Genomic DNA, 10055 nt, shown 5'->3' on the forward strand with positions numbered 1-10055 from the left:
TTAGGACGTATAGTGTAATTACTCTTTTCCGGTTGTGTTTCAGGTACTTTAGCAGCGTTTATGCAAACTCGTTCTCCGGTGCTCGCAAGAGGACCCTTAGATACAGCTGAGGAGAAAGACGAAGTTCTTGATACTCCGGAGAAGTTAGAGTTTGGAGGATTCGGATTCAGGAACTGAGCAGAAAGAACCAGTAAACATGGGAGATCGTATTGTTCAAGCTGATCCAGCTCTTATGGATTTTTTCTCGGCCTAAATTGATGACATTCAGTCAAGCATCCTTCATCCGCTATTCAAGCTAACACCTTTGAAATCAAGCCGGGCACTATTCAGATGGTGCAGAATTCTGTTTCTTTTGGAGGAGCGGCAACTGAAGACCCCAACTGCACATAAGGAATTTTGTCGAGATCTGCAGCACTTTTAACTATAATGGTGTGACTGATGAGGCTATCAAGTTGAGGCTTTTCCCATTCTCACTGAGGGATAAGGCTAAAGACTGGTTACATTCTGAACCAGCTGGGTCCATCACTACGTGGCAAGATCTTGCGCAAAAGTTTCTGGTGAAGTTTTATCCAATGGCAAAGACTGCTGCTATGAGGAGTGCTCTTACTCAGTTTGCGCAGCAACCTACAGAATCTATGTGCGAGGCTTGGGAACGCTACAAGGAAATGTTGAGAAAATGTCCACATCATGGAATGCCGGATTGGATGGTAATCACTGGTTTTTATAATGGTTTGGGGGCCCAATCTCGGCCCATGCTCGATGCAGCAGCTGGAGGAGCCTTATGGGCTAAAAGTTATACTGAGGCGTATAATCTTATAGAGACAATGGCTGCAAATGAGCATCAAAACCCAACTCAGAGGATGACTTCAGGCAAGGTCGCAGGTATTCTGGAAGTTGATGCAGCCACCGCTATTGCAGCCCAGCTCCAAGCGTTATCAATGAAGGTTGATTCTTTGGCTACGTATGGAGTTAATCAAATAGCTATGATTTGTGAGCTTTGTGCAGGTTCTCATGCTACGGATCAGTGTTCTCTTGTCAACGAATCTGTTCAGTATGTGAATAATTATCAGCGACAACCGCAGCCTGTGCCAGCGACCTATCATCCTAACAACAGAAATCATCCAAATTTCAGCTGGGGGAATAATCAGAATGCTATTCAGCCAACATATCAGCAAGGAGTAAGTAAACAGTTTAACCCACCTGGATTCCAGCAACCATAACAGTATGCTACAAGGCAATCATATCCTCAACAGGGAAGTGCAGCTGCACCTACTAGTGCTGATTTTGAGGAACTTAAGCTGTTGTGCAAGAGTCAGGCGGTTTCTATCAAGACCTTGGAAATCAAATCGGTCAATTAGCCAATGCAGTGCTCAATCGTCAACCTGGCACTCTTCTCAGTAACACGGAAGTACCAGGCAGAAAGGAAGCTAAAGAGCAAGTCAAGGCTATTACCTTAAGGTCTAGAAAAGTAGCTGATGCTGAAAAGGCAAAAGAAGTCGAAGCTGAAGTTAGAGATGAAGAATCTAAGCAAAAGGAGAAAGTGGCGGAACCAAGGAAGACTACTGTTGAACACACTCTGCCTGAGGCTAATACAGGGGAGAAACAGCTCTATCCTCCACCACCTTTTCCTAAGAGATTGCAGCAACAAAAGCTGGATATACAGTTCGGGAAGTTTCTGGAGGTGTTCAAGAAACTTCACATCAATATACCTTTCGCTGAGGCGCTGGAACAAATGCCTAGTTATGCGAAGTTTATGAAGACTATTCTTTCAAGGAAGGTGAAACTGGATGACCTTGAAACCGTTGCTCTCACGGAAGAATGTAGCGCTGTTCTGCAGCAAAAGTTACCACCAAAACTGAAAGATCCAGGAAGCTTCACCATTCCTTGCACCATTGGCAATCTAACTTTTGACAAGTGCCTTTGTGATTTGGGAGAAAGCATTAATCTGATGCCGTTGTCGATCTTCAAAAAGCTGGATCTGCCTGATCCAAAACCCACATACATGTCGCTACAATTGGTGGACCGTTCCATTACTTACCCAAGAGGCATAGTTGAGGATATGCTCGTCAAGGTGGATAAGCTCTTCTTTCCTACAGATTTTGTTATTCTGTATTTTGAGGAAGATAAGAAGATTCCCATAATCTTGGGGAGGCCTTTCTTGGCTACTGGCCGTACTTTGATAGATGTGCAAAAAGGGGAACTTACTATGCGGGTCCAAGATCAGGATGTGACCTTCAACGTATTCAAGGCAATGAAATTCCCTACAGAAGATGAGGAGTGCTTAAAAGTGGATGTGATTGATTCTGCGGTTACTTCGGAACTCGATCACATGCTAATGTCTGATGCATTGGAAAAGGCCTTAGTGGGGGATTTTGACAGCGATGATGAAGATAGCAACGAGCAATTACAATATCTGAACGCTTCTCCATGGAAGCGAAAGCTCGACATACCATTTGAATCTCTTGGTACTTCTGACCTTAAGAATGCTGAAGGGAAGCTCAAACCATCAATAGAGGAAGCACCTACCTTGGAGCTAAAACCATTACCTGAACACTTGAGGTATGCTTTTTTAGGTGATTCATCTACGTTACCTGCTATTATTTCAGCTGACCTTTCAGGTAGTGAGGAAGACAAGCTCTTAAGGATTTTGAGAGAATTCAAATCGGCTATAGGATGGACCATAGCAGACATCAAGGGGATAAGTCCTTCATATTATATGCATAAAATTCTGTTAGAGGAAGGTAGTAAGCCAACTGTGGAACAGCAGCGAAGACTGAACCCGATCATGAAGGAGGTGGTGAAGAAAGAAATTCTGAAATGGCTAGATGCAGGCATCATTTATCCTATTTCTGACAGCTCGTGGGTGAGCCCCGTGCAATGTGTACCTAAGAAAGGAGGTATCACTGTGGTCGCAAATGAAAAGAATGAGCTCATCCCTACTCGAACAGTTACAGGATGGAGAGTATGCATGGATTATAGAAAATTGAACAAAGCCACAAGGAAGGATCACTTCCCTCTCCCATTCATTGATCAAATGCTTTACAGATTGGCGGGACATGAGTATTTTTGTCTTCTGGATGGTTATTCCGGGTATAATCAGATTTGTATTGCACCAGAGGATCAGGAAAAGACTACCTTCACTTGTCCATTTGGCACATTTGCTTTTCGTAGAGTTTCGTTTGGGTTATGTGGCGCCCCGGCCACCTTTCAGAGATGTATGATGGCTATATTCTCTGACATGATTGGAAATAACGTCGAAGTGTTCATGGATGACTTCTCCGTCTTTGGACACTCATATGATGAATGTTTGAATAATCTGCGCGCCGTACTCAAAAGATGCGTGGAAACTAATTTGGTGCTTAATTGGGAGAAATGTCATTTTATGGTGCGTGAAGGCATTATCCTTGGGCATAAGGTCTCTAGCAAAGGTCTGGAGGTGGACAAGGCCAAGGTGGGAGTCATTGAAAATCTTCCCCCACCTAATTCGGTGAAAGGAATCCGTAGTTTTCTCGGTCATGCGGGTTTTTATCGGCGATTCATCAAGGACTTTTTAAAGATATCTAAGCCGTTGTGCAATTTACTTGAGAAAGATGTGCCTTTCAAATTTGATGATGAATGTTTGGCAGCATTCGAGACTCTCAAGGGGAGTTTGATCACGGCACCAGTTATTACAGCACCAGATTGGACAGAACCGTTTGAGATGATGTGTGATGCGAGTGACTATGCGGTAGGTGCAGTTCTGGGACAGCGCAAGAAAAATCTCTTCCATGTGGTCTACTATGCGAGTAAGACTTTAAATGGGGCCCAATTGAACTACACCACTACTGAGAAGGAGCTTTTGGCTATAGTCTTTGGCTTTGAGAAATTTCGATCTTATCTGCTTGGTACGAAAGTAACAGTATTCACTGATCATGCAGCTATTCGCTATCTGGTTTCTAAGAAGGATTCGAAGCCGAGACTTATTCGTTGGGTGCTTTTACTTCAGGAATTTGAGTTAGAGATCAAACATAGAAAAGGTACTGAGAATCAAGTAGCTGACCATCTCTCTAGGTTGGAGAATCCCGATTCTACTTCACAAGATAGGACGTTAATCAATGAATCTTTTCCGGATGAACAGTTGTTTGCAATTCAGGAGGAAAAACCATGGTTTGCAGATATTGTAAACTATCTTGTCAGCAATATAATGCCGCTTAATTTGACATCCGCTCAGAAGAAGAAGTTTCTGCATGAGGTGAAGTGGTATATGTGGGATGAACCATATTTGTTTAGACAGGGAGCTGATCAGATCATCAGGAGATGTATCCCGTTCTGTGAGACGGAGGGGATATTACAAGACTGCCATTCCACGGTTTATGGTGGACACTATGGAGGTGAGAAGACGGCAGCTCGTATTCTGCAAGCAGGTTTTTTCTGGCCTACTTTATTCAAGGATGCTCATCAGTTTGTTTTAAGGTGTGATCGTTGCCAAAAAGTGGGAAATTTGTCAAGGAAGGATGAGATGCCATTAAATGTGATGCTTGAAGTCGAGGTCTTTGATGTATGGGGAATCGATTTCATGGGGCCTTTTATCCCGTCTTGCAATAATCAGTACATCTTGCTGGCAGTCGATTATGTCTCAAAATGGGTCGAAGTTAAAGCTTTACCGACAAATGATGCAAAGGCAGTGCTAAATTTTCTTCATAAGCAAATTTTCACAAGGTTTGGAACGCCTCGGGTAATCATAAGTGATGAAGGATCGCATTTTTGCAACCGTAAGTTCACTTCTATGATGCAGCGTTATAATATGAATCATCGAGTAGCTACTGCCTATCATCCGCAAACAAATGGTCAAGCGGAAGTGTCTAACAGAGAGATAAAGCGCATTCTAGAGAAGGTTGTTTGTCCGTCAAGGAAGGATTGGTCTTTAAAGCTCGATGAAGCTGTTTGGGCTTACAGAACAGCATACAAAACTCCATTTGGGATGTCACCGTTTCAGTTGGTGTACGGTAAGGGATGTCATCTACCGGCGGAGCTTGAGCATAAGGCCTACTGTGCATTGAAGAAATTGAACCTGGATTTAGATGCAGCTGGTAAGAAAAGAATGCTTCAGCTTAATGAACTTGATGAATTTTGACTGCAAGCGTACGAGAATAACAAAATGTATAAGGAAAAGGTGAAGAGGTGGCACGATAGGAAGCTACATCCTAAGTTATTTGTGCCAGGGCAACAAGTTCTGTTATTCAACTCTCGGCTCCGACTTTTTCCTGGGAAGTTGAAATCAAGGTGGTCTGGACCTTTTATTGTCAAAACTGTGTTTCCACATGGAGCGGTGGAAATTTTTGAGAATGATTCGGACCAAGCATTCAAGGTTAACGGTCAGCGGTTGAAGCACTACTATGGGGACATGGCAAACCGAGAGGTGGTTAGTGCCATTTTGTTGACTACTTGAGAAAGGTACGGAACGTCAAGCTAATGACGAAAAAGAAGCGCTGCGTGGGAGGCAACCCATGAATTGTTGTTACAGGAACCCTTAGAAGTTAATAACCTATCCAAAAACACAAAAAAATCAGAAAAAAGGGGCTGAAAAAAATTTTTCCAGAGACCCTCTGTGCGCCCGCGCAGCTATGCTGAGCGGCCGCGCAGCTTGCTGCGCGCCCGCGCAGAAATGCTAAGCGGCCGCGCAGGGGTCGAGTTCCAGAAAATTTTTTACAGTTCAGAAAAAAAAAAAAAAACACAAAACACAAAAACCCATCACAGCCCATAAACCCACGAATTCTTTTCCCATTACCCCATGATTTTATCCCTCAACCCCACTCCTAATCTAATTTAACCTACTCCACACCCTATATATACATACACATATCCCACATATCTCCCACAAACTTCCTACACTTAAACCCTCTCATAAACATCAAAAATCAGTTCTTACACACTTTTATTCACAAATCAATGGCACCCAAGAGAGCACGCACTATTGACAGCAGCAGCACAGTTCCTACTGCTGATTCATCAAGGGGTACTGCTGCAAGGCCTCGGTTAACTGACAGAGCTGCGGAGGAGGAGTACACTAGGCTGTTGGGGAAGCCGATTCTGAAGGAGAGGGGGTTTTTAATATCAGGGAGGGATGGTGAGTTGTTGCCCATGATTGCAGAGAAGGGGTGGATAGCTTTTTGTGAGTCACCCGAAGCAGTACCGATGAGTGTTGTTCGCGAGTTCTACGCGAACGCGAAGGCTGAAAAGAATGGGTTTTCTGTAGTTCGTGGGCTGACGGTTGATTATCATCCTGCGGCGATTCGCCGTGTGATTGGACAGCGAGAGAGGAAGCCCGAGGAGGAGAACTGGAATGAAAAGACTGCTGAGGATTTTGACTTGGATTTGATTTGTGCGACTCTCTGTCGACCGGGCACAGTTTGGAACCGCAGTCCAGCCAATAATGAGTATCGTCACTTTCCGGCGATCGCCATGAACAGGTATGCCCGTGCATGGAATGCATTTATATGTGCTAATATTTTGCCTTCTTCACATGCACACGAGGTCACAGTTGAGAGAGCACAGTTGTTGTGGGAATTCTGAATGAGGAATACTATGTGGACCTTGGTGAGTTTATCTACCAAGGAATTCTGAAGTTTTTGAGGGGAGCAAAGCATATGAACATCCCTTATGCATCCACGGTTACGAAGCTATGCCGAGCAGTAGGAGTGAACTGGCCGGCTCATGAGCAGTTGCAGTTGCCAGCAGCTCCGATAGATTCTGGCACTCTGAATGGGATGCAGAAGTGGACCGGTGGTGAGCCTGAGGAGCATGGGCTGGGTTATCGTCTTCCAGGAGGGCGTCCAGCACGAGGTGCTACTATGGCTAGGCCAGGGCGTGGTAAGGCTGGTTCTTCGAGAGCTCAGGAGGGTGCTGGGATGGGTGATGCCCAGTATAGGAGGCTTTCACGGCGGATGGATGCCATGTATGAGACGCAGAGCAGGTTTGCTCAGGAGCTCACCCTTGCGTTAGGGACTGCTTTTCGAGGCCTTGGAGCTGATATCCAGTGGCCAGTTTTTGGTGAGGACTCTGCATACCCGCCGCCTGATACTCCACCCACTGAGGGTGATGATGATGATGACTCCGAGTAGGTATACCATGTGTTCCTTTCTACTACCTTCACTGGGGACAGTGAAGATTTTAAGTTTGGGGGTGGTAGTTAAGGAATATTTTGTGTGTGTCATATAGCTGCATATTCATGATAGTTAGTTCATATAGTTGCATAATTTTTGCCATATAAGTTTTTTTTATATAGCTTTATTTGTTTGTCATATCATATAGCTCATGCATATACCATGATCCCTTTTGCAATGATTTATCGACTGAATTGTGATATTGATGCGAGTGTAGTGATAGCATTAAAGTGATATTAAGTTGTGTAGGTTGATATGCATGCTAGAAGCACTTGTATTTTCACTAAGTCTTAGAGAATGCTTAAGGGCTAGATTGTTATTATGATCTGATTATTTTCGAGGATAATCTATTTATTATGCTTAGAATTTGATAATAGGTTCTTAGTGGTAAAGGCATGAAAAAGAAAAAAAAGGAGTAAAAATGGAATTTGTTACTAGTTGTGGCTAGGCGTCAAATGGCTAGTAGCCGGCTCGCATGTTATGCGAGTAGTCTAGGGTTGAGCAAGATGGAGCGAAACGCATTTGCTCAGAAAAGAAAAAAAAAAAATTTTGCATAATTGATCAAGAGTGGGCTCTTTGGTATTCGAGTTATTAAGTTCTTAGGGGACTTTGTGCCTAGTGACCTAAGGCTTTTAGAGTCTGGGATCCGCTAACCTAACGCTCGTTACATGGATACCATTGTATAAGTCTTTTGTGAACCTCACTCATTGCACGGTCAAATAAGCATTTGAGTTGTAAATAAAAAGCACGATTCCGTAGTAAGCTCCAGAGTTCTTGTAGTGTTGTATATCACTTTGTGCCTAGAATTTTTTTTCTTTGTATAATCGTAGGATTGCCTTGAGGATAGTCTAGTCATAGTAATTGGTCTAGTTCCGAAGCATATCTGTTAAGCATTTGCACGCACCACGTTTCTCGCTGTATGTCCGTTTGCATGAGTTTATTGATCTTTAGTGTCTGACTGCATTCGTTGAGACGTGACAATTTGGTTGGTTAATTGTAGTAAGGGGGATCGTTGCATTTTCATATTGATTGCATTCATGCATATTTTTATTTGTTTTGAGTCTGTGACGCTTGAGGACAAGCATCGATTTAAGTTTGGGGGTGTGATAAGTGGCATTTTATACCACTTAGAACGTCTTAAAATGGCTTAAATTGGTGTCTTGAAATCAAGTATTTTGTGTATTTGATGCGTTTTTCCAGTGTTTATGCATTTCAAGGTATTAGTTGCATTTCGGAGGAGAAATCATCAAGAATAAGCCTTGGCATGTGTTCACCATTGCGAGAGGAAGAGAACGGGCAGATTACGGCGAAGAAACGGAGCAAACCTGGAATTTTTCCAGTAGGGTCCTGCGCGCCCGCGCAGCAATGCTGAGCGGACGCGCAGCAGCCTTGCGCGCCCGCGCAGAAATGCTGAGCGGCCGCGCGGGGTCGGGGAAAAAGCTGAATTATTTTAGACTTCTACTTCTGTTTGGCTTCCAACTTCTATGTAATCTGAGTTTTATGGGACTATTATATAAGTAGATTTGAGACGTTTTCATAGAGAATAAGAAGGAGATTATGTTTTAGATTGTGTTTGGCGCAAGAAGCGAACGAGATAAGGAAGAAGACCGATTTAGCACACTGCAGCGAAGAGGAAGCATATATTCTTGTGATTCTTGTTTCGTTGTAACGTTGGATGCTAGTTTTCTTGCTTTGACTTATTTACTCTTGTGACGTACTCTGTTTTAATATAATTAGTTTAGTTATTATTTTCTTGTGTTGATTATCATGATTTCATATGAACCCATGATGGCGATAAGTTCTATTATGGGCTAATCGTGATCATGGGGTTGCAACGGATTTATTATGAAATTCTTTAGTTAATTGTTTAATACTTTAGTGTGTGATGATTGCATGATATCTAGTATTGGTTGTGCGTATTCGTCTTATGTGCGTCGCGAACATATAAGATAGGGTGTTAATCTCTTGTGAAGCGACGGTGGATCTTGAGATTTAGAACTTGCCATGCTAGCATAGGTTCATGTACGTTGTGCATGATTAGTGGGTAACTCTAACAGTTTTATTTGCCCTATGTAATCAAAAGGAATAACTTGTGCTTAAATCGTTGTGTTGTCAATTTCTGTAGACATATAGGAACTCAACATAATTGATGACTATTCAACTTCTATCTTAATTGTGGATGCTTGGTAGAATGGTATTAGTACAATGAAAGTTGGCTTTTATCAGTTTCGTGTTATTCGATTAATGTCATCACTGTCACATGCTAAAGGTAATAACAATGGCTATAGAAGGAAGTAATAATGAAGTTGTGATCTCATGAGTGTTTTATTATTGATAAATTGAAGTGTTAGTTAAGTGGTTAATTAAGTAGTTAATTATAGTTAATATTTAATCAACAATTTTAAGTGTTATTATCTTAACATTGAGAAGTAGTCATACATTGGTGAGTGAGTTTAATTAGACAAAAAACTTAGTCTGAGTCTCTGAGGGAACGAACTAGAAAGTATTATATATTATTTGCGAACGCGTATACTTGCGTGAATATTAGTGCGTGATTTCGCCCTAACAAGGCACTGGTGCTTCTCGGGTAACAAACTTTTTAATAAGTTCAGACTTAAGAATAGTTTGTTGAGGAGCATGTCCTGAAGGACCTGCTGCGTCAGCATCTGCAGTTGGAGCAGCATCACCAGTATCTCCAGCATTTGCAGCATCAGAACTTACAGAATCAGTATCTTCTGATAAAACATCAGTGTGAGTAGCAATGGAGGCTTCAACATCCTCTAGTTGCTGATCTGGTTCTAAGTTCTGATCAACAGCCATATCCTGATGCTCACCTAAAGTCTGATCATCAACATCTTGATGCAGAGAAGGTGTTGTAGATAACTCTGGAGTTTGAACAACATCAGTAACGGG

At 42.6% G+C, this 10055-nt stretch overlaps 1 non-coding gene across 1 annotated transcript; it reads right to left on the reverse strand.

The window, feature by feature from the left end:
• Positions 1-587: 587 nt before the first annotated feature.
• Positions 588-694, reverse strand: LOC141694137 (small nucleolar RNA R71). The gene has a single exon (XR_012563465.1). It is a non-coding gene; the product is annotated as a small nucleolar RNA R71 (small nucleolar RNA).
• Positions 695-10055: the final 9361 nt, after the last annotated feature.

This window comes from Apium graveolens, chromosome 10 (genome assembly GCF_009905375.1).
Source record: "Apium graveolens cultivar Ventura chromosome 10, ASM990537v1, whole genome shotgun sequence".
Classification (NCBI taxonomy): Eukaryota; Viridiplantae; Streptophyta; class Magnoliopsida; order Apiales; family Apiaceae; genus Apium; species Apium graveolens.